The sequence below is a fragment of the Cnephaeus nilssonii genome, assembly GCF_951640355.1.
Source record: "Cnephaeus nilssonii genome assembly, chromosome: 15".
Lineage (NCBI taxonomy): Eukaryota > Metazoa > Chordata > Mammalia > Chiroptera > Vespertilionidae > Cnephaeus > Cnephaeus nilssonii.
In genome coordinates this window covers 37,132,364-37,159,559 of record NC_137086.1, presented here as the reverse complement: position 1 = coordinate 37,159,559, position 27,196 = coordinate 37,132,364, and the positions used below count along the sequence as shown (strand labels likewise).

The following is a 27,196-nucleotide window of genomic DNA, read 5'->3' as shown; positions in this document are numbered from 1 at the left end:
AGTTGTGAGGCTAGGAGTTGGGGGTGGAGCGATGTAGGGAAGACTAACTAAGGGCGGGATCTCTAACAGCACCATAATACAAGAAGGGCCTTGTTCAGTGAGCAGCAGCACTAAACACGTTCTCTTCCTTACTGTGTCGGTGACCATAGTAACAGTGGGGGCCGACACCCCCCCCCGCTCCCGCCCCCAAACCCCCCCCCCCCCCCCCCCCAGCATGCGCAGTGCCCAGCGAGCAGAAAGCATCCTCAACAATGTAGCCCTTCTTGCTTCTGTGGGAGAACTACAACTCCCAAGAGACCACTCGGCGCCACGGAAACCGCCTCCCGCCGCGGCCCAGCCCCGGCCCCCTCCCCCGGGCCCCGCCCTTCCCCTAGTCCCTCCCCTCCCTCCGAGAGTGTGTCAGTGACCCAGAGGCAGTGTGAGGCGGAGGGACCGTCGGGGGGCGCCGCCGCCGCCTCCACCAGCAGCACCGTCGTGCCGCGCGCTGGATTTGCGTCGAGCCCTCCGAGAGCGCACCACAAAGCGGCCCGGCGCCAGTCCCTGCGCCCGCGGCACCTCGGCGCTCGGCTCGGGCGGCCAACTTCCCGTCGCCCGGCTTGGCTGGCTGGCGGGGAAGGCGGCGGCGAAACGCCGCGCTGTCTGCTCGCGCTCCCAGCGCACGCACGCTTCACCCCCTCGCCCCGGGTCTCGGAGCCGCGCCGGGATTGCGGCCACCACCAACTGTCCGGTGAGTGGGCTCGGCGCGCCGCGGCCGGGCCGGTGCGGGATGCGGGCGAGGCGGGCGCGCAACTTCCTCGGTGGATTCTTCGGGCGGCGGGCCAGCTCCCTCTCCCTCCTGCGCGGCCCCGCGCCGGCGGCGGCGGCGGGGAGCGGAGTTTGCGGCGCCTGCATCCCGCGCCCTCGCCGGAGGAGGGAGAGCCTTTGTCAGGAGCTGGCCCGGCGCGCCCTCCCCCTCCGCCTGGGAGCGGGGCGCGCGCGGCCAAGTCCGCGCCCCGCGCCGGCCGCGTGCTGCGGGAGGGGAGCTCCGCGGGGGCTGGGAGGAAAGAGAGAATGAAAGGGAAACAAAGGGGGCGGTGGGCTTTCTTTTGTTCGGGCGAACCTCTAACTTCTTTCGCCTTCCTTACGTAACGCAGACTTCCAAGTTAGTCATTCTTTTTTATTGTTATGATTATTGTCATCATCTCTGCGTGTCCCTCGCATTTCTTTTCATCTCTGGACCTCGGAGCATTTTGAAACGCTAATTAATGACACTCCGGGGCCCCTACGAAACAAGGTAATACTAAGCCCGTTTCTGTAAGCGGGTAAACTGAGGCCCGGGAGAACACCCTTAATTGATGGATACGCTGGGTCTTCCACCGCGCCTGGTGGCTGAGCACCTGAAAGCATTTATGAGTTGGAACTCGTCCCCCGATTGCCCCGTGGAAAAGTTAAACATGCTCATTCACTTACAGGTTAGCTGAAGTCTTAAAAGAAGTCTGGGTAATTGTTAGGTAGTTCAAACAATAACTCTTCTTACATGGTGTTTGAACCTTAGAACCTCAAAGGACTCTTTAAAAAGGCCCAGAGTGGGGGGAAATACAGTAAATCATAAACTCAGTTCACCGTCTACTTTTGTTTTTGTGCAGGCAAGTCTCTTAAAGGCAAGAGAGGCAGGGATAAAGGGAATGGGAAGGACAGAGGTTTTTAAATGCAGGCTTGACAAAACTGAATCACGACACCAAGGAAATGTGTCTTGGTTTTAACATCCCCAGCAACCATCAAAAACAAGTGTATCAACGAATTATCAAATGAGGGTTTTACCCATAGGTGCAGGTTGTGCTAAGGACTGAAGCTTTAAGTGCATGAAAAGGTTATCTATCTGTTTTGGTTGAAAGGCTGTGTACTTACTCTACAAAACGTTATTTTGTTAGCAGCTGATCTTTTGTTTCAGAGCTGGCTTTGTCTGTTTCTCCATTGAATATGTATTTTATGATTGAGGAGAAACATAATTATCTTTAAAAATTATTAATTTGCATAGTGATGTGAATTAAAAATTTTAGATTGTGGGAGAGATTCCTTTTCTACCGTTTTATATTAGTTTATGATTTTTTTTATAACTAATAAAGAAAATATTTTCTCAGAGTGATCAGATTTACATCTCTCAAAACCTTGTCCTTTTTGTGCAAATACAACATATGAATTCCTTATGTTTTTTATTCATACCAACAGCCTCTTCTGGAGGAAAATACTAAACTCTGAGGACAAGTTATGTATTTTTGGTAGTTGAGCCAAACTAGAAGGTACCAAAAATTTAAATCAAGCATCTTTTCTACTAGTTATTTCCTGAGGTGAATGATGATCAGAACTGTAGTAATGGTGTGTGCTTTGACTTATCCTGAATTACCTAGTTGCCCCCAGATTTTAGATTCTGATGTTTCCATCAGAAAAGGAAAGTGAGACATTTGTTATTTTTATAGTTTCCCCAACCACCTAACCAATTCCCTTTCTGTAGTATGTTAAAAGAGAACTTGAGTTTAAAACAATTGGAAAATAGAACAGTTAAATGTATGGAAAGTTGCATGTAGTGAAGTGGTTATAATGTCATCTAATAAATATATAACTTTTAAAGTGAAAACTCTCACCTAGGTTTTTATTACTGTTATAGAAGTGCTGCAATGTAATAATAGTATTTGAGTTGGGAAAAAAGTGAGCTGGAACTTGTGTCTTAGTGGCAGATATGGGGTGGGGGGAATGAAATCTTTGCTCTCCTTAAAATTGTCATTTCAGTGATCTTACAGTTGGTTATGTTGCACTTTTTCTGTAGCATTTATAAACCAAATTTACCCAGAGGCATTGAACTTTAAGGAAGCTACTAACATAACACCTTTGCTCAATTACTAGAGTCCATATGCAGAAATTAGTGTTGACCGGTGAAGGCTGACTTTGAAGGTTTACTGATTTCTTTGGGACCCCTTAAAAGAAATGACTGAAAAGTACAGGGCAGGGACTTGAGTAGTGCTGAATGGTAAAGGAAAAAGAAGTCCTTGTATGTTTCCATTTGACTTTGTTTCAGCTTCCTTTCAGGTTTTCAAAATGTCACTTGTACATTAAAGGTTCTGTCGTTTCAGAATATACCTTGTCCAGTAGGTTATATGATAAGGACTAGAGTAATCCTACTCTGTGAATGACTATTTTCAGATAGAAAATAGCTGATAAAGATTTTAAGCCAAAAGACTTAGAACTGAAAACTATCTTTCTAACCTTCTCATATATATATATATATATATATATATATATATATATATGTATATATATATATATATATATATATATATATATATATACATACATACATACATACATCTTACATGGCGCATAAGTATGAACCTAATCTAGTATTTTTTAAATCAGAAATGCTCATGTGGATTATCAAACATTTTAACTATATATTAAAATTTCATTATGACAAGTATATGGCAGCACTGACATAGTTCTAGGAGTTTCTTTGGAAAAAATCATGTTATTCCAAAAGTTACATTAATGTCTTTTAATTGAGGAGAATGAAACAAATTTAAGAGCGAGCCAGTGGAAAGAAAGGAGAAAATCAACAAATGAAGGAAACCTGATGAAGATGTTTTAAAAGAGTACAATATTAAAGAGTCCTGGCAACATTATATAAAATTCTAGCTAAAGTCTATAAACAGTAAATTCCACCCAGCACTTTCTGTTTATAGATTTCTAGCCATCTTTTTCAGATTTGCTCTAAATAGATCACACAGGAAAAGATAATAAAAGTCATTCTTTCCAGGGATTTGGGGTTGTTGGAGATTTTTTTTACACATGTGGTAGTGGCCATTTACTGTTGTTTTTCTTTAAGCTTGACCTTTGCCAGATAAAAAGTTCCCCAGATTAAAGCGTGGGAACCTCAAAACAAAAAATATTGGTCACGGGAAGAACTAGATATAATTTCAGGTTATATCATTAGCTTTTTTAATGTTATCTTGAAAGACCACTCCTAATAATTTTTCTCTCCAAAGGTTAAAAATGATTGCCTAACATATTACACGCAGTAAGTTCTTCATAGCTTTTGTTGTTGCTGAGTGAATTTGCAAGTAATTAAGAGAAAGCACAAGATTTCTTGAGTGAATGTCAGAAAATTTCTGCTCCCCCCCCCCCTTTTAAATAGAAATAAGTAATGGAAACAGGAACATCTGATTGGAGCCTTTAAATTAACATGGCTTCCTTCAGAAATGAACTTAGAGGAAAAGAACTTCATCAAGTAATTGAAGAGAAATGAATTATAAATGAGTCTAAGAAGACCTGATTATTTTTTCAGAATATTGTACAAGATGTTTTAGTTTTTCGAGTTTTTTTCCCCCACAATAAACTCTTTCAGAAAAATAGGGTTCTACATAGTAGTTCTTGTATCATCCCTGTAATACTTTTATACACCTTAAAATACCATTCACAGGAAAATAGATTATGTTTCTGGTGCCTATAAGTGGGACAATCCTGACATTTATCATCCCCCAGTTATCTTGACCATTCATATTGAGTGTGTTTTTAAGTTTTTAATTCAATACACATGTAATTTATTTCCTTTTCAAAAAAATGTATTGCTGGTTTTTATTTTATAATGAATCTCTAGGGATGTTACTAATTCTGCAAATATGTGGTACCCCCACTTTTCCACCATCTTCTACAGTTTTTTGTTTTTTTTTTGGCTACAATTTGCTTTTTTTTTCTTCTCTAAATTGTAAAATAAGCTAAGAAATGTTTAAACATACTTGACAAGGATGACAGTCAATAATTTATTATTCTAAACTTCAGCTCAATTTAAAAATAAAGGTATATATTGAATCTGGAGATAGAAGCACACTTATTTTGAAGAAGACTAAAGCAGGGCTAGCAAATAGATTTCACCTTGGTACCAAATCTGATTGCTTGGTGGTGGCTGCCTGGAGTGTTAATGTTCAGTAAACTGGGAGTCCTAAGTCAGACTCAGCAGGAAAAGAGAAGATTTTGCTATTGGATGGGCAGTAGACTTTTGGCATTAATGCCACATACTCATTTGGTAAGTATTTATTGGATATCTTTTATGTGTCAGGCACTGGTCTAGATGCTGATATCACACAGACTAAAATCCCTGCCTCGTGGTGTTTATATTCTAATAAGACATACAATAAATATAAGTAAAATATTTAATTTTTAAGGGCAAATGACCTGGATTTTTTAAGAAATAAATAGCAAGAAATAAGAGAGGGAGAGGAAACTATAAGATTGAAAGAGACTTAAAAGGCATATCCACCAAATGCAATAGGAACCTTAGTAAGATTCTGTTTTTAGCAAACTAAGTTGGGGAATTAGGACATTGACTGGATATTTGATGACGGAATTATGAAGTTTTTAAGGTTTGACAATGTATTATGGTTTTTAAACAGAGTCCTTACCTTCTAGAGATATAATGTACTTATGAATTAAACTCTGATGGCAATATTTTTGCTTTAAAATAATTTCAAGGGGAAAGTATCAGAAACAAAAGTGGGGGTACCACATATTTGCAGAATTAGTAACATCCCTAGAGATTCATTATAAAATGAATATTATTGAAAATTGTTGAAGGTAGATAGATATATGAGATTTCTTATGTTCTCTCTACTTTTGTGTATGTTTGAAAATTTCCATAATGAACAGTTTTACACACATACACATACACGAAAATAAAATAGAGAAGGGGAAGAGAGGATATGTATATGGAATGGGAAGAGGATGCAGAAAAGACCTCATTGAGAAGGTGATTGATATTTGAGTAAAAACCTGCAGAAGGTGAGGGAGTAAGCCTTGCAGGTAATCTTGGGAAACACATTCCAGGCAGAGGGAACGGCAAGTACAATGGCCCTGAGACAGGAGCTTGACTAGAATGCGAGAAACTACAGGAAGAGCAGTGTGGCTGGGTTAGAGTGAGAGAGTGTAGCGGGAGATTGAAGTCAGAAAGATAACGGGGTGGTAGAGGAGAACAGATTGTGTAGGGCCTGGTTATCCATCCTTGCTTTGAAGTAAGGATATTTAATTTATACATCTATTTAAAGTAAGTCTACTTTAGTCACCCTTGAAACTATACCTTATTTGAACAATACTAGATTATTCAAAATACTTTGGAACTGTTTTAAATTGATTTCTAAACCAGTTTAAATGCCACACATGAAAATAGCTCATTACTCTATATACTTTATATTTGCTTCTTGTGTTTAAGGAAAGGGCGGGGGGGGGGAGGATTAACCACATGATATCTCATTTTATTTATCAGATATGACTCAGAAAGGATTTTGACAGAAAGTAAATAGGAAACAACTTCAAGCTATTGCTAAAAATCAGATCCACTCTGAGAAGACAGTGTTTCTAAATATCAGATCTACCCATAGACTGAAAAGGAGTTTTAATAATGTTTGGGACAATTGTAGCATCATTTGGAATAAGTATATAACTTATTGACTGATATGGAAGAAATTACACTTATTTGGATACTTAAGTTCTGTCAGATAACATTAAAACATGTACACTTATACACAAGAAGACCAGGCACATTTCTTAATACTTAAGTACTCAAAACAGTTATACAGATAAGTTTCATTTGTGTCATGCATTCAAGACTGAAAAGGTGGCATTTATAATGTAATGAAACTGTATAACTTCCTTGTTGCTGTCATACCCCTGGGGAACTGAAAGACTTGCACACCTTTAGCAAAATGAATTCTGGCTCTCAAATCTTGTATTTATGCTTCAGTTCTCAAGTTAGTAGTTGTTTCAAGAACATGCTGATTTCCCATAAAGAACTATTTTAAAATCTTTATTATTGAAATAATAGGAAAACTGGGTCTCTTGCTCCAAATGTTTGAAAGTGCCCCCCTCCCCCAAAAAATCATAAACATGGATTTTTAAAATCTCATGGGACAGTGTACATGTAGAGATTACTCATTTTGAATTATTTTATAGGAATTATTATTTTTTAATCCTCACCCAAGGATATGTTTTTATTGATTTTAGAAAGAGAGGAAGGGAGAGAAAGAGAAATATCGACATGAGAGAGAAATATCGATGGATTGCCTCTCAGACATGTCCCTACCGGGGATCAAACCCACAATCTTTTGGCGTACAGGATGATGCTCCAACCAACTGAGCCACTCAGCCACGGCAGGGATTATTTCTTATAAGAATAAATTTTCTAATCTAAGAAACTAAACTTATTTGAATGATTTTTACTCTACTGATAACTCTGAATAAGGAAAACCATTTTTTAGTTAATTATGCATAATGAGAGGGCAGTGTTTTCTTTTGTATTTTTAACCAATAATATGTAGAATTTAATGAAATTAAGTAAATTTTATTGTATAAGACATTGCATAAAGTGACCACTGAGAGCATAGGTGTATATAACTATATAAAGACTACTTTAACAAAGCTTCCTACTTGAAACATTTTTTCAGAAAATTGTTAGGTATCTAGTTCTTTAATTTACTCAGAGTTGTTATCCCTTTGGTGTACATATATGTATATGCCTATGTGTATATGTAGATAGATATTTAGACCCTTTCTCCATATATTCCACGTATTATCAGGATTGAGCTGTTAGGCTGGATTATTTAATGTGCTTTAAACGCTAACCTATTAGCATAGAACACAAAGCCCATGTTTAATTCCTGGGCTTTCCTTTAACTCTGGAAAGTCTTTAACAGGCTATCTTTGATTAATCTGGAAAGTTAAAATGGCAGTAGTTCTTCACAAAGGACTTTGAAATTTTATGATGGTGACCATACTGATGTGTGGCTCATTTTAGAAATAGCCTTTAGTCTGTTGATTTGGTGGTAGGATTATGAATCTGGTTTTCATTTCCAATTTTGTGGAATAAATAATTTAGGATGGGGGATGAAGAGATAGGAGGGGAGCAAGATACTTGTATTACACGTTCCTGCCTCTCACACTTCTGTCTCAGGTTCATCTCTTCATCACTCTGCCACTAGCTCTGTTCGTCTTCCCTTGCCAGCTTAGCAGTGCCCATTGCTCTTCCACGGTACTTTCTACATTTGCCTGCCATTTTATTAACTTATAAACTAGGCTTGGAATGAATTAAGGCCCTTAAACAGTAATTTGTAAAGGGCACTTTTCCTAATTGTGTCTTAACTGTGTAGCTCAGGGGTCCTCAAACTTTTTAAACAGGGGGCCAGTTCACTGTCCCTCAGACCATTGGAGGGCCGGACTATAGTTTAAAAACAAAACAAAACTATGAACAAATTCCTATGCACACTGCACATATCTTATTCTGAAGTAAAAAAACAAAACGGCAAAAACACCCGGCGTGCCGGATAAATGTCCTCGGCGGGCTGCGTGTGGCCCGCAGGCCATAGTTTGAGGACGCCTGGTGTAGCTTCTTTTTATCTTTTCTTGCCCTTATTATTGGTGTGTGCTCTAGGTGAAGAGATGGTGTATTCCATCCAGTCAGACACCAATAACTGTGTGACATATAGGATGCAATACTTTTTGAACTGAATAATGTCAAAAACAGTAATAAACTCATTGATTTGAAATTCTCATGACTTAATCCTGCATCTACCCAGAACCTATACCTAAACTAGCAAAATTTGGTAATGGAATTAACACCATGGTGGAATTTCAAAAGCTATTTTCACCTCTTGGTGTACTAGTATGTTGTTTTTCCCCAAAAATGTGAAATAGGGTCTTCATCATCACTGTAATATTAGCTTAATTGTAAATGGTCTTGTAGATAAACTGTGCCTGGACTTCTGTTGAGCTTCTTTTTGACAGTCAAGAGGAAAGGACAGAAAGATTAGTAATGTGGTGAAGAAGTTTATAACTTCTCCTTCCTTCCATGGAATAAATTACAAGTTGATTGGCCCTGATTTTTTGCTAGTTGGTAGATGCTCATTGTAATGTACCAAAAGGACCAAAAAGTAGTTAAGTTACAAAATTACAAAAATCAAAATTACAAAACGAATTAACTTTATCATTCATGAGCAATTCTGTTAAATGTATTTCTGTTTAAAAATACTGACTGCTTCTGATTAGAAACCACAGTCCTATAGACAGGCTTTATGTAATTGAGAGCTTTTTAAATTTACGTAATACTTTGCTGTAATTTTCATTTAAAATGGGATGATTCAGTCTCTAAACTAGTCCTATCAGTTCACCAAAGGAGCAATGAATTGTAAGGTCTGTGACTTCAGTGATACTAGACTTTTTTTTTTTTTCAATCCATCTTTCACACTCATTCAACAAAAAGAAAATCACTGTTTGCTAAAGCTTCTTTGTTGTGTCTCTTTTAGAAATGGCATGCCAATTTATTTGCATATAGTTCAGCTCTTATATACCAGTCTTTTAAGGTTTTAGCCATAATTTGCCTCCTGAAGCTGTCTTTCACATGACTTCCAGAAAGGATTTGCTAGGTTTCAGAACTGAGTAGGCTGTTAATGATTCAATATGCCCCCTCATTCTCCTCCCACTTCTTAAATTGAGAGCTCCTTCATAGCGTTTAGGTGCCCTGAGTCATCATGGCTAAAAGCTCAAGAAAAATGGTCACATGGAAAAACTCACCATGAAGTAAAATTGTCAGAAAACAATTTGAATCAGTGATCATTGATCACAAAGATACAACCTATAGGTTTGGGCTTTATTTAAAATTTTTTATGTACTTAAAAGTACATGTAAGTCTTTATTATATGACTTGTGAATTCTGAGGACTTGTTTACCTCCTAGTTAAATTTTAATTGGGTTGACTTTTATTATCTATTACATGAAAATGTTCTTTTAATTGCTTTTATAGAGAGGAAGGGAGAGAGAGAGAGAAAACATCTACGTTTGAGAGAAACATCCATGGCTTGCCTCCCTCATGCACCACACCAGGGATTGAACCCACAACCTGGATATGTGCTCTGACCTGGAATAGAACCTGCCACCTTTTGTGTACAGGATGATACTCCAACCAGCTGAGCCACACCAGCCAGGGCAAGGATTTTATTTTTTGATTGAACAAATATATCAGAGATGAGAAGCAGGTGATTGAGGATAAAAACCACCATACCAGAAATCAGGAGACCTAGAGTTCTGGTCCTTACCTTTACAAAGTTAGCAACTTTATGATAGCCCTTTTTAGAACCAACTCATGGCAGATATAGCTAATAACTGACCCCAAACCAGCTTCAGACTCTTTTTTATACAGCCTGGTCAACGGATATATGGTTGGCATTCTAGAAAAAAGTTACCTGTCATCTCAGCCTTATAAGGTCTCTTCCAGCTCCATGATTCCATCTTTAAATAATTTGCCTATAGAAAGTGTCTCTCTTGTTTCTTTGTCTTTACTGTCTCTTCACATTGATCAGTCAGGGTTCAACATTACTGTGTGAGTTGAAGAATTCTTTGTAGTCAGGGATAGCATGTTTGCATTTCATGTAATACTATAGACTGACATTTGTGTCCTCCAAAATTCATGTTGAAACCTAATCCCCAATGTGACGGTATTTGGAGGTATAGAGCCTTTGGGAGGTGATTAGGTCACAGGTCTTCACCTGATAGGAGTTTGCCAGTGCCTTGATCTTGGACTTCCCAGTCTCCAGAACTGTGAGAAAGAATTCCCTATTGTTTATAAGCCATCCAATCTATAGTATTCTGTTAGAGCAGCCTGAATAGACTAAGACATGTTGTGATAAAAACAAATGAAAGGAGAAAATTCATGAGGTTCTTTAAAATTCCAAATGGAGTGGAAACAAATCAAAATGGTCAGGAAAATTTTCATTTAAACTTATTTCAACTCCTAAATGTTTCTATGGCAAAAACCCTTAGATTGGGGAAGTTCAGTGATGTTGTGTCTGTTTGGAGGGCACATAATGAAGCAGAACGAATACTAGACTGAGAGACAAGATGTCCGAGTTCTGTTTTGAACTTGGTTAGTGTCTTCATTTATGAAATGGCATAAGATCTGTGCTTCTCAAACATTAATGTATTATGTGACTTACCTGAGGGTCATATTAAGATATATATTCTTTTTAAAAAAAAAAAAAAACACATCCTCCAGTATAAACTAATCTTTATTATTTGTTAATCCTCACGCAAGGATATTTTTCCATTGCTTATATTTTTTTATTATTGACTAGAAGCCCGGTGCACGAAATTAGTGCACAACGGGGGGTTGTCCCTCAGCCCAGCCTGTACCCTCTCCAAACTGGGACTCCTGGAGGGATGTCCAACTGCCCGTTTAGGCCCGATCCTGGTGGGATCAGACCTAAATGGGCAGTCGGACATCACTCTCACATCCAGGACTGCTGGCTCCCAACTGCTTGCCTGCCTGCCTTCCTGATTGCCCCTAACCGCTTCTGCCTGCCAGCCTGATCACCCCCTAACCACTCCGCTGCCAGCCTGGTTGATGCTTAACTGCTCCCCTGCCAGCCTGTTTGCCCCCAACTTCCCTCCTCTGCCGGCCTGGTCACCCCTAACTGCCCTCTCCTGCAGGGTTGATCGCCTCCAACTGCCCTCCCTTGCAAGCCTGGTCCTTCTCAACTGCCCTCCCTTGCAGGCCGGGTGCCTCCCAACTGCCCTCCCCTGCTGGTCGTCTTGTAGTGGCCATCTTGTGTCCACATGGGGGCAGGATCTTTGACTACATGGGGGCAGCTATATTGTGTGTTGCAGTGATGATCAATCTGTATATTACTCTTTTATTAGATAGGATAGAGGCCTGGTACAGGGGTGGGGGCCAGCTGGTTTGCCCTGAAGGGTGTCCCGGATCAGGGTGGGGTTCCCTTGGTTTGTGGGGCAGCCTGAACGAGGGGCCTGTGGTGGTTTGCAGGCTGGCCACGCCCCCTGGCAACCCAAGTGGAGGCCCTGGTATCTGGAATTTATTTTCCTTCTACAATTGAAACTTTGTAGCCTGGAGCGGAGCCAAGCCTGCTGCTCCCTCCGGGGCAGCAGCCATTTCTGTGGCAGTTAATTCACCTTCTACAATTGAAACTTTGTAGCCTTAAGTGGGTGAGCCCTGCCAGGGTCTGCGGAAAGCTTTGCTTTCCCTGTTGCCGCCGGCAACCCTGGCCTGCTCTCTCAAGCTCCATTCTGCCGCCATTTGTTTGAATTTGTTTACTTTCTATAATTGAAACTTTGTAGCTTGAGTGGAGGCTTAGGCCTGCAACGGCTATGGAAAGCTTGGCTTGCTCCGTTACCTGGGAAACCTTGCTCTCTGTGGCTGTAGCCATCTTGGATGTGGTTAATTTGTATACTTGCCCTGATTGACTGGTGGGCGTGGCTTGGCTGGTGGGCGTGGCTTATGTAGCGGAGTGATGGTTAATTTGCATATTACCATTTTATTAGAGAGGATGGTATTACAAATATCTCTCATATTCCCCCTCCTCCAAGCACCTAAGATACATATTATTTTTAAAACTTTAAAGTATATTTTTATTTATTTCAGAGAGGAAAGAGAGAGATAGAAACATCAATGATGCGAGAGAATCATTGATCGGCTGCCTCCTGCACACCCCCTACTGGGGATCAAGCCCACAACCCAGGCATGTGCCCTAATCAGGAATTGAACCATGAGTTCCTGGTCAATAGGTCCACACTCAACCACTGAGTCATACTGGCTGGGCAAGATGAATATTCTGATTCAGTAAATCTGTGTGGGCCCCAAGATTCTACATTTTTAACAAGCTCCTAGATGTGCTACTACACATTATGGTATGAGGCTCCTTCTGGCTTAGAAGGTCTTTAAATCATCACTCCACTTCTTTCTCTCTAACTCCTTTACATCAAGTTTTATTAAACTTGTTCTTTTTGTTGCCTCCTGTCCTAGACTCATTCTGTATCCTCTCAGTCTGATAGCTCCTTTAGTTTTGTTTTTCCCTTTTCAGAACCTACTTCATGGGTCATTCAAGTTAGAGGTAAGGTAGTATAATAGAAAGAGGTTTTAGTTTGAAGAAGACTAAACTGATTAGTGGCTCTGTTCCCTGGAGCACTTGACTCAGTTTACTTCTCAAAGCTTTTGTAGAGTTCTTGAAAGGAAAAAGAAATAATATATGAAACCCTCAGTGTCAAGTAGGTGTTCAAACATTGGAAATTATTTTTAATTATTCTTTATTTTTTATTCCTTTTAAAAATATATTTTTATTGATTTCAGAGAGGAAGGGAGAGAGAGAGAGAGAGAGAAACATCAGTGATGAGAATCATTGATCAGCTGCCTCCTGCACACCCTCCACTGGGGATCTAACCCGCAACCCAGGCACATACCCTTGACCAGAATTGAACCCGGGACCCTTCAGTCCACAGGTTGATGTTCTATCCAGTGAAGCAAACCAGCCAGGGCTTTTAATTTTATTCTTAATGGCATCCTGATTTGGTTTGGTGGAGGAGAAAAAAAGAGAGGGAAAGATTTGTCCTCAGCCTAGGACCTCCTTAAATGTGTTTCACATTTAAAATTCCAACTGCCTGCTAGACATATTAACTGAAATTCTTCAAACTTACCGTGGTCAAAAAAGACCTCTTTATTTTTCTTTCCTGATCTGTACATTCCTGATGGAAGTTAATGTCCATTCTCTACCTGCCCAAGTCAGGAACCTGTTGGTTCTGCCTTGGTTTTCCAAGTGCTGCTTTTCTTTGTCCTCACTTCTACCATCTTAGCTAAGTTAAGCTCTTTATAATCTTTCATCGAGGCTGTTTTTATCTGATCTAGCTGATACTAGCCTGATCATGTTACTCATGTCCTCCTCCTTTTTCTCCTCTGCACACATCCTCCATGCTGCTTTCAAGCTTATTTTTCTAAAAATCCTTTCTTTAAAAAACCAATATTTCTTGAACATCTACTATGCAGAACAAGCATGTCAAACTCAAAGGCTAACACAGGCCACATAAGCGAGGCATGTGGCCCGTGGGCCGTGAGTTTGACATGCTTGATGTAGCTGTGCAGGCATTGAGTACACAGTGAGAGAACAAAATAAGACTATTTCTTCCTAATGAAAATCCCTCATTAGGGATGGAGATAGATACTAAAAACAAATCAGGACAAGGTGTTATGAGAGAAAATAATAGGATTATATTGGGTAATCAGAGAAAGCAGTTCTTCACACTTGAATGCTTAAGCTACTATCTCAAGAATGAGATGGAGACAGCTAAGCAAAGAGCAGGATAACATTGTTCCAGGCTGAGGGTACAGCATGAGCAAAGACCCCGAGGTAGAGGAGTTGAGTATGTTTTAGAAGTGAAATGCTAGGACATAGGGATGGTCCAGACATTGAGGATGAGAAGGCAGTTTTAAGACTTGCAGGTTTCTAGTATGAGCAATTACTGGGTTAATAGTGCTATATTTACTAAAACAGAAAAGATTAGGGGTAGGACAGGTTGGAGCAGATGATGGAATCATAAGTTTAGTTTGTCAAGTTTGAGAATGTGAAAAAAATAAATTTAGTTACGTCAGTCCTCTTTTTGGGTCCCCATTTCCTATTAGATCTGTTTCAAATTCTATCTTGGCTTATAAAGTCCTTAAATAATGGGACTTGGGACCCTAACTTAACTTTTCTAGCTGCTTCCTCACCTTCCCTTCATTATTGTGCTTAAGCCATAATGAAATTCTTACTGTTCTCAAAACAGTTTTGTTTATTTTTTTTTAGAATATTGTCGTTACTTTTTAAGAATATATATTTTTATTGATTTTAGAGAGGAAGTGAGAGGGATAGAAACATCAGTGATGAGAGAAAAATCATCGATTGGCGGCCTCCTGCACACGCCCTACTGGGGATTGAGTCCGAAACCTGGGCATCTACCCTAACCCGGAATCAAACTGTGACCTCCTGATTCATGGATCAACGCTCAACCACTGAGCCACACTGGCCAGGCCTCAAAACAGTTTTGACCCTTTGCCAGTGTTATTCTGGAATAAATGTCTCTGGCTGAAGCCTTTTTATTCTTCAAAGCCTTGTATATATTATTCTTCTAGAGTACCTTCTCCAACTTTTCCAGGTTTAGGTTAGGGTCTCAGGCCTTTTTACTGTCATTTGGTTAATATCTCTGTTATAGAACTTAACACATTGTATTAGAATTTCTTTTAACATATCTGGACACATTTTACTAAACCATGAGTTATGTGGATACAGATATTAAAGCTTATTGTTTCTGTGTTCCCAAGATCTAGCATACAAGGAACATAGGAGCTACTCAGGAAGGGAATGAGTGGATATTGTTTGTCCATAAACAGTTTAACCAGGCCCTGAACTGGAATGAGTGTTGTTTGCTTCCATAGGATCCAGATACTACTTTTATCATATTACGTTGACATTAAATTACCTTATGTAAGTTTCCTAAGGATAGGAACTGAATATTGCTTTTCTTTGCCTTCCTAGTGCCAGTATGGTGTTTAACGTTCAATCAGGAAAATGCTGATGGTAGACCATAGTTTCGTTATGGAATACCTCACCAATAATACCCTTGGTGGTAGGCACTAAGGGGGCCTGAGATAGTTGAAAGGGAGATCCAGTATCAACATATCTCAAATGCTTGCTTGCTATTCTTGATAAAAATACACATAAATATACTAAAAATATAAATAATAAAATTATTTCTTTGAAATGGCTGTGGAAATCACTTATTATTTCCATATTGCAAAATCCAGTGACATCTTACCTGACCTCTGAACAGCATTTGACATTGTTGACCACATTGTTTCCTACTTTTGGAAGCATTCTTCTTCACTTCCAGGATACCACACACCATAACCATAACCAGCACCTTGATGCTGTTATTACATTTTTTATTTTAGGAGTTGGTGCTGCTTTTTCAGATTACTAAATTTTTGATTCCTCAAAGCTTAATCTTAGGCTTTCTTCTCTTACTCTATATGCTTTCCTTAGGTAATTTCATCTGTATGTTGGAGATTTCTAGGTTTATGTTTATAAAGTGTGGCAAAATTAGGTTTACAATGATTCATATGTAAATAATATAATAATTAATAAATAATAATATAAGAATAAACTATTTCACATACTCGCAACTGTAAACCTACTTTTGTCCCACCCTGTATAAATATTTCTATCTCTTCCCATGGATGTCTCAAAGGTACCTCAAATTCCCATGTTCAAGGTCAAACTCATGGGAGCCTCAGAAGACCAGACTACAGAAGTTTTTTACCCTTCATAAAAATTCATTTCCAGCATTGTCCCCCTATCCAAAACATTGTTTAGCAGGAAATAGTTTCCTTACTAAAGTAATCATACTATATAATAAAGAGGTAATATGCAAATTAACCATCACGCCGTCACAAATGGCTGCACCCACAGCAGAGGCAGGGTTCCCGTAACACAAGATGGCTGTGCCCACAATGGAAGTGGGTTTCCCATAACGAGCAATCAGCAGAGACCTGAGGCTGCATGGAGCCGGGCCAGGGCGGGGACCTGAGGCTGCGTCCCCTGCCCAGCGGGGCTTGACAGGGGACCTCAAGGCACGCCTACTGCCCCAACGCCAGGCTGGGGGACCTCAGGCCACACCCCCAACCCCCGCCCGGCGGGGCTTGACGGGGGGCCTCAGGCCAAGCCCTTCGCCCCATCCTGGCGTCAGATCAGGGGACCTGAGGGTGCGCCAGGGGACCTAAGGCTGTATTCCCCCACCCGGTGGGGCTTGATGGGGGACCTGAGGCTGCGCCCCCCCCCCCCCCCCCCCCCCCCCCGCCCGGCGGGGCTTGACGGGAATGGGGCCAGCTGGGTCTGGATCTCACCTAATGTGATTTATGTACTCTGTTAAGTCTTATTTTCCTAAATGGGAGTGGGGCCAGCCAGGTCTGGGTCTCGCACGATTTCAAGGCGCGGGTGGGTGGGGACTTGACTCTGCGTCTTGTGGTGTGCCCCAGACTCTGACAGGAAGAAGATTTTCATATACATTTTACTAATTTTCTTTAGACACTTCTATTATAGAGAAAGGGCAAATAGCAATATTAAAATATTTCCTCTAATTAATTCCCTTTTAATGTGCATGAATTTCATGCACCGGGCCACTAGTTTCTAAATAATTGATAATATAAATATTCAAGTAAATAGAAAGTAACTATCAGAAGTACTGTAACAAAACTTTATTGAGCTACTATTGTGTGCTAGGTACTTTGTTTAATTCTTTTAACAACTCTTGAGGTAGGTTATTTTATATTAGTGAAAAGTAATCACCTGTAATGATTATAAATATAGACTCTTAATCAAGACTTCTCAGATTCCTATCCCAAATGCCAGCCCTACCAATTATTAGCTATGTGACATCAGGTAATTTACTGATCTGGGCCGCAATCTCTTCATCTATAAAACAGAGATGGCCCTAGCTGGTTTGACTCAGTGGATAGAGCGTTGGCCTGCGGACTGGAAGGTCTCGGGTTTGATTCCAGTCAAGGGCACATACATGCTCCGTTTGTGGGCTTGATCCACAGTAGGGGGCATGCAGGAGGCAGCCAATCACATTGATGTTTCTCTCTCTCTCTCCCTCTTCCTTCCTCTTTGAAGTCAATAAAAATATATTTTAAAAAAACAACAACAGAGATGAGCCCGGCTCGTGTGGCTCAGTGGTTGAGCATCAACCTAGGAACCCACAGGTCACCAGTTCAATTCCTGGTCAGGGCACATCCCAGGTTTCTGGCTCAATTCCCAGTAGTGGATGTGCAGCAGGCAGCCAATCCATGATGTTTCTCTCATCATTGCTTCTATCTCTCTGTCTTTCTCCCTTCCTGTCTCTCTAAAAAAGTCAATTAAAAATACTTTTTTAAAACCAGAGATGATAATATTTATCTCTGAAAAATATCATTGGAAGTTAAAAATTAACCCTTTGCACTCACTTGCTTTTTTCGATTCCTTTATTCTGCTAACCGTGTTGAGTCACACTCAACATCCGAGTGCAAAGGGTTAATATGTAAAGATCTTTGTAAAATGCCTGGCACCAATTATGATGAGCACTGCATACATGTTAATATTATTACTTATTATCTTAGGTTTACAAATACGGAAACTGAACCTTACTGAAGTTGGTCCAAGTCTCACAGCTATTAAATGACAGTGCCAGGAGACAAACATAGACAGTCTGACTCCAGAACTCCCTTAACCACTCTATTTTACTTTATTTCAACTAATAATTTATCTCATCCTCTTGCACATAGACAGACTCCATATTAATGGTCTCATTGTTATAAAGTCTTGTAATTCATTACAGTGCGCATACCTGGTGTTTAAAATGAAGATCTCACTTCAGTATGATCTGAGAAGCACAAGGATATACATCTTAATTCCATTTTATTATTTGTTCATTGTTATTCTCCCTTTCTTGTTAGCAGTTAAGTCATCAAAATCCCTAGAAAATGGAAGTACTACTTTTATATTACTCTTAAGTGTGATTTATGTACTCTGTTAAGTCTTATTTTCCTAAACATTTTCAGAATGACTTGAGGGCTCAGTATTAACATAGAGTGCCTAAAATAAATATTTTTGGTATGTTTAACTATTACCTCTTTTAAAATTATATAATGATTTGTCCAAAGTCTAAGATGTTTCAATTTCCCAAGGAGTTTTCCTTTGAATTTAAATTCTATTAGCTGCTTTTAAAATAGGAACTTGGATTTTAGCATTTTGGTGTCTTTGTATTAGAATCTGTATGTAGTTGAATCTGCTTAATTTTATAAGATTTTGTCTTTGACTCTCATTGAGGTCTTTAGTAAAAAAGCACATCTGGTTACTATTTACAGCTTCTATAGATGACTCCCCTCACCAACCCCATATTTACTTCTTTTTTCCACTGTTGATTTTTTTATCCTTACTCATTTGTGGCTATATATATATATATATATATATATATATATATATATTCATTCTTCACATTAAGCAAAAGATATAAAGTCTTGTAGCATTTGAATTTAGCAGGGAGGAGTTCTTCAGAAAGAGTGGATTTGAAAAACCAGAATCATGTGAGGGAAGAATCTGTTTTTAACTTTTCTGGAACTGAATTCTTTGACCTAGTGTACTTGGCTCTTGTGGAAACAAATACACTTAAAATAGTATTTCTATCAGTAAGACTCTTTTAGTCTGACAATAAAACTCCCCTCAAACTAGCTTAAGTGGGGAAAAGACATTGGTTTGTGTGAACTGGTCCAGGATAGATGTGGCTTTAAGAATGGCTCCACCCAAGACTCAAACAATGTTACTAAGACTTCATTTCTGTACATTTCTTAGCACTATTTTCTTAGTTTTGGCTTTATTCCTCAGCCCTACATGAACAAAAGATAACTTCAGTCCCTTTGGCCCCTAAATCCTCACAGTGTAATGTGTATCTGGAAAGAGTGACTGACGATCGTTTTGCTAGGAGCCCAGCAGGTCTCACTGCATCTCATTGGCCCATTCCCCTTGTAGGAGGGGAATGTGAGGCTCTGACTGGGCCTGAGCCTTATGCCCAACCATCAAGATTGAGGGTGTAATCAACTCCACTATATACTATAAACTATTTCCAAAAAGGAAATGAAGATGCTATTATACCACAGGAAGGGTGAATGTTTTCTGGGCAACAGAAAGTAGTTGTCCTTTAACACATGATAGTGTTTTCCTTTTCCATTATAAGGGTTAGCACTTGTCTAGGAAAGAGCAGTTTGTATGTTTTGTTTATTTGTTTAGTGCTAACTTGAAATTTGTATGAATTCACTTCCAAATTACTGTTTTAAATTAACATACAAATGGGAATTGCTAAGACTTTTCATCTCTGAAGAACTTTGAGAATATATCAACATACAATTTGGTGCTACTTTAACAAATACCATAATATTAATTTTCCTGTTAGTGTGGTAATCAAACTTGTTGTTAGTTATTGTGACATAAGGCAGTGTCTTGAAGGGTTAACATGTTTTTCCAGGTTAACACTTTGTTTAATGCCTTAAGCAAACTGGGCTTTTTGACCAAGAAACTTACAAAGAACGGTGAAATCTAAGGTTCTATTCTAGATACTCAGGGTCTTGGGGAGAGATGAAGTAAGGGGAGATGAGGGACACTAACAAAGGCTTTGTGTATTAATTTCTGTGACAGATTTTAGTCTGAAAATGAAAAGTCAGTTTTTACTGAAAAGGAAAATAAGATACCTCTTATGGGGTTACTCTTCCTTTCTAACACCAAAAATATGAAATGAAGTAGGAAATGACACATGTTTTAGTCTGATATAGTCATTTAGATAGCTCCTTCTATTTTTATGTCAATATATATGAATGAATTATTAAGAATTTGTCTTTTTAAGTATTAAGAATAGCAGTTAGACAAAACCCATTTTAATTTCTGTTTATTGAGGTATTATTCATATGAAAAAGAGTCCAAATTAGTTTGAACAAAGAAGGTCTGAATTTATGATATTCTGAGCCTAGTATTTTTCATTGAATGTCAAGGGTGTACTAAAGTGCCTACATTTATATTTCTCTATGAAAGATTGTTCTGACAGTAAGTTTAAGTCGTTTTCACAATTTATTGCTGTCTAAAAATTTCCCTTGACTTAACATTTTGTTCTGAATGTCTTGGTTTCTTTCCTCCACCTACACAATGTTGAAGGAAAGTGAAGCAAGAGTTGCAAAGTAACACAGTGAATTTGAGAACCCTGGCTTTTTTTCCCCCAAAACAAGATAAACCTTTATTATAAGATTGCTTTTTATTGATACAAAAAAAAAAAAAACATTTGGCAAATGTACAATAAGTGTGTGAATATCCTAATTGATTTAGCTAGAATGAATAGGAAGCTTTGCTCTTTGTCCTTGTAGATAAATTTGGCTCAGTAAACACAGTGATAGACTCTTTGGTTAAAGGTATACAAACAACAACAAAAACTCCACCAAACATATAGATTTAAATATCAGCAATTTTATATCCAAGTCAGGGCCTCAAAGAGAAAGAACAATATGTTAATTAGAATCTTATTTATTTCTATTATGAAAAATAATGATGTTAGCTTACATAGAATCCAGTGCTTTGACAAATGTTAATATGTGAAAATATTAATTGAGAATTTTAAGCTGAGAATTTTAAGCTGTATGAAATTCAAAGATAGGTGTAAAAATTTAAACATATTCTTGTATACTCTACAATCAAACTCCAGTAAAGGCAGGAGACATAATTAGGACAAAAAATTAAAGATAACATAAAAATAAGTTAAGAAACAAGAAACAACTCATTATGGATGTCACATTATCGGTTAAAATATAAAATTTTAGGAAATTTTTGAGGTCCTGTTTAAAACATTTTTTCCCCTTAAGTGGGACAGGGGGAAAAAAGAGAAAAAAGCTTGATCTCTTTTCACTGGCTCTTAAGACCCATTATATCAGGCATTTCTTTACCTTTCAGCTGTCTCTCATTCTGTTATTAAACGCTAGAGGCTCAGTGCACGAATTCATGCATGAGCGGGGTCCCTCAGCCTGGCCGGCAATTGGGGCTGATAGGAGCCGTCTTGCCCAGTCCCAATCGGGGCCATCTGACGGGGGGAGGGACCGCGGGAGATTGGCCAGCCGCAGGAGGTTGGCTGTGGGAGTGCATTGACCACCAGGGGGCAGCTCTTGCATTGAGTGTCTGCCCCCTGGTGGTCAGTGCGCGTCATAGTGACCAGTCGTTCGGTCGACCAGTCGTAAAGGTCGCTTAGGCTTTTATATATATACTAGAGGCCCAATGCATGAAGATTTGTGCAAGAATGGGCCTTCGTTCCCCTGGCTGCCGGCACCGCCTGTGCTCCGGCCAGAGCCGCCTTTCCGCCTTCCCACACTGCCCAGAGTCCCTGAGTGAGCCTGGGATGGTGCGGAATGCCTGCATCCAATTGGTGCCTGTGTATGCAAATTAACTCACCATCTTTGTTGGGTTAATTTGCATACCCATGATTGGCTGGTGGGCGTTGCAAAGGTATGGTCAGTTTGCATCTTACTCTTTTATTAGTGTAGATATTTATTTGGTGCTTGCTGATATGCATTGAGCTTAGAGACATGGTCCTTGATTTCTACAGACTTAACAGTTTATTAAGGGAACCTACTAACTTTACCCTTTCCTAAGCACATAATATGTTTTTCCCCCTTGCCTTTTTTGTCTTGATGTATATGTATGTTGTTTCTAACACTTATCAAAATCTAGTCTATCTCTCAGGGGTCAACTCAGCTACCTCTCCTTCTATGAAGCTTTTCCTGGATCCTCTTCCACCAAAGTAGTATCACTTTTCTTTGGAATCTTACAATTATCTATAGTATTTAATATGGTACCTGTCCTATACTGATTTGGATTGGGGTGATTGATGTGCACTTTTTTTCCCCCATAACTGTAAGTAAGCAAGTGGTGGTGGAGGAAATCATACGTTTTGCATTAGTTTGAATACTCCCATAGCTTCTGGCATTGTAGTGAATGCTCAGTAATATTTTTTGGATTATTAATTACATTATTAGTGACTAGATGCACAAAATTAAAAGTAGGGAGACTACAGCCCTCAGTTTGAAAATGGCTACAATACCTAAATTAATTAAACTGCAAGGTAAGTCCATAATTGCTGTTGTTAGAAGAGATCTTTAATAAACATTTAATGAAAGTACAAATCTAGAATATTGGAAGAAGGGTGGCTCTTCCTAATACTAGAAGTATTAATTTTTAAAACTATTTTTAGTTATTTAGCCAAGTAGGACTATAAGCTAATATTTCACTTTATAATATACTGGGAAAACATAAGTAAAGTGTTTTTCTGAGTTATGTGAGCTATACTAGTATATTACAGAACATGAGCAGGGCAAGGGAATTCCTGATTTATAGCCAGTCTGTCAGAAGTAAGGGTGGCTTGGACGTGCATTTGGCATCTGAAGTGGGGCATTCTTGTGGGACTCAGCCCTTTAACTTGTGGGATCTGAGCTAAGTCCAGGAAGTATCAGAATTGAATTGAATTGTTGGACACCCAGTTGGTGCTAGAGAATTTTTTAACTGGTTTGTGTTAGAGAAAACACCCTTCAGTTGCATTTATTGAAAGTGATGTAAGATATTGGCAAAAACATAAAGCAAAAATTCATGTCTACAACTAAGGCTAGATTGAAACAGAATATGAGATTAAAAATTCCAACCCTAATTGTGAATTTTGTTATTTCGGTACAAAAAGCAGTTGGTTTGGAAAAATCTTCACCTCTTTGAATACTTACATATCCTGTGAATGTTCAAATGACTTTTCTCTCAGTTTCTCTGGTTCTAGAAGAAGTGGGAGTTAATGCAAGTTCTAAAGCTGCATAAGTTTTTCTGATCTCTTCTTTTAAAAAATCAGTATTTGAATTCCAGATGTATGTTAGCAACCAGTGAATGATCTTGAGTTTATAGCAGGTTGTTGTGGTGGTTTTTGTGTGTGTTTTTTTTAATGTAGTTAATGCTTTGTTTATTAAAACAGCTTTATTGAGATATAATTTATATACCACTCAGACAGTCGTTTTTAGTATAGTCACAGAGTTGTGCAACCATCATCACAGTCAATTTTAGGACATTTTCATCACCTGAAAAAGAAACCCCATAGCCTTTAGCTGTCACTTCCTAATCCCCCAGTTTCCACACCCCAACCCTAGGTAACCACTAATCTTATTTTCTGGGTTTGCTTATTCTGGATATCTATATCTACACTAATAAAAGAGAAACATGCAAATTAACCATCACTCCGCTACACCCACCAGCCAATCAGGAGGGAATATGCAAATTAGAAGGCAAAAGATGGCTGCCACCCAGCTGCTCCAGGCGCATAGTGGCCGGGTGAGGCAGGACACCTGCTATGAGAGGGAGGGCAGGAGGCGAAGTGATCTACAGGAGCGGCACTCTGGCCACAGCGAAGACAAAGACTGCAGACTCTGGAGTCTGCAGTGTCTGCAGTGAAGCAGCAAAGACGAAGATGGCAGACTCCGGCCTGAGTCTGCAGTGAAGATGGCAGACTCCAGCCGGAGTCTGCAGCGAAGACGAAGGTGGCTGCAAACTCCGGCCGTGGCGAAGGCCTGGGTCCCAGGTGCCAAAAGAAAACCGGTGCTGGAAGTCAAGGGAAGGAAGGCCTATTGCACGAATCTCTTTATGCAACGGGCCTCTAGTATATATATAAAAGGCTAATATGCAAAGTGTCCCCTCAGGAGTTCCACCAGGAGACTGGGAGTTTTATCACTTGCTATGATGTGTGCTGACAACCAGGGGATAGCGCAGAACGAAGGCCCTGATCGCCAGCCAGGCCTAAGGACCCTACCCATGCACCAATTTCGTGCACCGGGCCTCTAGTTTCATATAAATGGAATCATACAATATATAGTCCTTTCTCTTAGCATGTTTTCAAGGTTTATCCATGTTGTAGCATGTATCAGTATTTTTTTTTATTGCCAAGTAATATTCCATTGTATAGGTATACCACTTTTTGGCTTTTATGACTAATGTTCACTGTGAACATTTGTGCATAAGTCTTTTTGTAGACATGTTTTTATTTCACCTGGGAGTGGAATTCCTGGTCATATGATAACTTTATGTTTGATCATTTGAAGGTCTGCCAAACTGTTTTGCAAAGTGACTACACCATTTTACTTTCCTACCTCAAGATTCCCACTTTTCCACATCCTTGCCAACACTTGTCATTATTTGTCTTTTTTATTATAGCCATCCCAGGGAGTGTGAAGTGATATCTCATTGTAGTTTTGATTTGCATTTCCCTAATGGTTAATGATCCTGAGTATTTTTTCATGTATTTATTGGCTATTTGTATTTCTTCTTTGGAGAAATCTCTGTTCAGATCCTTTACCAGTTTTTAATTTCATCATTTATATTTTACTAGAGGCCCAGTGCATGATTGAATCATGCACGTGTAGGGTCCCCTACACGCTTTCGCTTTTCACGGTGGAGCTGGGTGCCTGTCCACTCGTGCACCAGGCCTTTCAGAAGCCTCCGGCTCGGCAGAGGCTTCTGAAAGGCCTGGTGCCAGAGCAGACAGGCACCCAGGTCCCCCACTTTTGTTTTTTTGTTTTTGTTTTTGTTTTTGCTGTGAAAGAGCTCATTTATTGGGGTGGTGGACTCAGTGGATCCAAAGTGGAGAGCTGGTGAAGGGATCGGTGGCTTCCAGTTTCAAGCGCTGGTTCTCAGTCCTGCAGCACCTGTTTATGGATCGCTTCGGCAAGGCTGGGCCACGTCAGGGCTGCACGCACTTTGGCATCCAGGCCAGGGATGCTCTCCAGGCCCCACAGGGTGAAGCGGCTGAAACTGGCGGAGGCACGAATAAAGCAGTCGAAGTCCCACTCCAGCGCCTCCGGGGGTTCCACCAGCTCCTGCTCCTCCTTGTCGGATCCCGCTGAAAAGTCCTGCTTCCCCACCGACTGCTCTTCATCACCATCACGTATCCCAGCAGGCCAGGCAGCACCTCCACCTCCTCGCCCCTCAGACTGCGGCCCCAAAACGACACTTGGAGTCCATCGGGACCCTGACGGATGGCCGGGGTGAAAAAGCGCCCCACAGGGGCGGGCCGGTTAACCCGGACTTCACAGGGCAGGAGGTGCAGCGTGTGCGCAGAGTGACGGGGCGTAGGTGGATGCGGTGCTTCTCCACGTCTTCCTCGTCGCTGCTCTCCATCCTCTGCCCCGGGTTTCCGTGGCTCGCTGACTGAGGCCAGAGCTCGCTCCCCCACTTTTGATGGTCCGCGGCCGCTGAGGGGGTCTCCCGTGCTGTTGAGAGGCGCAGAGGGTGGGACCCCCTCAGCGGCCCGGATCTGGCCGTTGAGAGGCACAAGGGGCGGGAGTCCAGCCCCCTGTACCTCTCAACAGCAGCGTAGCCCCGCTCAGTGGCAGCGGATCCGTGCCTCTCAATGGCCGGATAGGCCACCCTGAGTCCCGCCCCCCAGCCTCCGCCGCCCAATCGTGGGCGTAGCGGAGTGATGGTAATTTACATGGTACGCTATTATTAGATAGGATTGTTTAATTTTGAGGGTTCATTATATATTTGTATCTAAATATAGTTATATCTGTATCAGATGATTTGCAAATTTTTTTAATAGTCACCTGAGGATTTTTTTTTATTGATTTTAGAGAGAGAAACATCAATGTGAGAGAGAAAAATCGATCCATTGCCTTCCGCATACACCCCAACTGGGATCAAACCCAAAACCCAGGTATGTGCCCTGACCAGGGATCGAAGCCCCAATCTTTCAGTGCATGGGACGATGCTCCAACCAATTGAGCCACACTAGCCAGGGCAGATGCAAATTTTCTTTTCATTCTTTCGGTTATGTATGGCAGTACTTTTCTTTTTACTTTTTAAAAATTTTATTTTTCCATTGTAGTATACATTCAATATTATTTTGTATTAGTTTTAGATGTACAGCATATTAGTTAGATAATCATAAACTTGTTTCATAATCATAAAAGTGTTTCTCCCAATTTTTCCTGTACCAATCTGGCATCATATGTAGTTATTACAATATTATTGACTATATTCCCTATGCTGTTCTTTATATCCCGGTGACTATTTTGTAACTACCAGTTTGTACTTAATCTCTTCACTGTTTTCACCTAGTCTCCCAACCCTCTCCCCTCTGGCAACCATCAGTCTGTTCTCTGTGTCTGTGAGTCTGTTTTTTTTTATTTTGTTCTCTAGATTCCACATGTAAGTGAAATCATATGGTATTTGTCTTTCTCTGACTGGCTTATTTCCCTTAGCATAATACCCTCTAGATCCATCCATACTGTCAATGGTGAGATATCATGCTTTTTTATGGCTGAGCAGTATTCCATTGAATATGTACCACAACGTTTTTACTCACTTGTCTATTGATGGGCATCCTATCTAATAAAAGCGTAGTATGCAAATTGTCCCCTCGAACGGGAGTTTATCTGGTAGTTCAGCCAGGGGACGGGGCTGACCAGGGGAAAGGAGGGAGGCCCTGGCCAGCAGTTGGCAGCCGCTAGGAACCCTACCAGTGCACGAATTTCGCGCACTGGGCTTCTAGTTGTAAAGAACACTGCAATGAATATAGCAGTTCACATATTCTTTTGAATTAGTGTTTTGGGTTTCTTTGGATATTTACTTAGAAATGGAATCACTGGGTCATAAGGAAGTTGCATTTTTAACTTTTGAAGGACCCTCCATACTGCTTTCTACAGAAGGATGTGGAGAAAAGGGAACCCTTGTGCACCAATCTGCATTCCCACGAACAGGGCACAAGGATTCCCTTTTCTCCA

General features: G+C 40.3%; 1 protein-coding gene and 1 pseudogene across 3 annotated transcripts in view; one reads left to right on the top strand and one right to left on the bottom strand.

Annotated features, from left to right (window-relative positions):
* Window positions 1–406: 406 nt before the first annotated feature.
* PELI1 (pellino E3 ubiquitin protein ligase 1) overlaps window positions 407–27,196 on the top strand; it is a 60,769-nt gene continuing 33,979 nt past the window's right edge. For both annotated transcript variants that reach the window (XM_079792761.1, XM_079792762.1), the window contains exon 1: window positions 407–727. The gene's annotated coding sequence lies outside the window, so the exon portion shown is untranslated. The remainder of the gene's footprint in view (window positions 728–27,196) is intronic.
* Window positions 6,218–27,196, bottom strand: part of LOC307112015 (ribonuclease H2 subunit C-like) — a 29,191-nt pseudogene continuing 8,212 nt past the window's right edge. The window contains exon 2 of the transcript XR_013815279.1: window positions 6,218–27,112. The product of XR_013815279.1 is annotated as a ribonuclease H2 subunit C-like (transcript). The remainder of the gene's footprint in view (window positions 27,113–27,196) is intronic.